Source organism: Bison bison, unplaced genomic scaffold (assembly GCF_000754665.1).
Source record: "Bison bison bison isolate TAMUID 2011002044 unplaced genomic scaffold, Bison_UMD1.0 scf7180017854725, whole genome shotgun sequence".
NCBI classification, from domain to species: domain Eukaryota; kingdom Metazoa; phylum Chordata; class Mammalia; order Artiodactyla; family Bovidae; genus Bison; species Bison bison.
Window position 1 is genome coordinate 1 of NW_011485298.1, and position 474 is coordinate 474.

Sequence of the window (474 nt, forward strand, 5' to 3'; positions counted from 1 at the left end):
ACAACAGACTGGTTCCAAATAGGGAAAGGAGTACATCAAGGCTATATATTGTCACCCTGCTTATTTAACTTCTATGCAGAGTACATAATGCAAAATGCCAGGCTGGATGAAGCACAAGCTGGAATCAAGATTGCCAGGCGAAATATCAATAATGTAAGATATGCAGATGACACCACCCTTATGGCAGAAAGCGAAGAAGAACTAAAAATCCTCTTAATGAAAGTGAAAGAGGAGAGTGAAAATTTTGGCTTAAAACTCAACATTAAGAAAAATAAGATCATATTCAGTCGCTCAGTTGTGTCTGACTCTTTATAACCCCATGAATCACAGCACGCCAGGCCTCCCTGCTATCATCAACCCTCGGAGTTCACCAAAACACATGTCCATCGAGTCGGTGATGTCATCCAGCCATCTCATCCTCTGTCGTCCCCTTCTCCTCCTGCCCCCAATTCCTCCCAGCATCAGGGTCTTTTC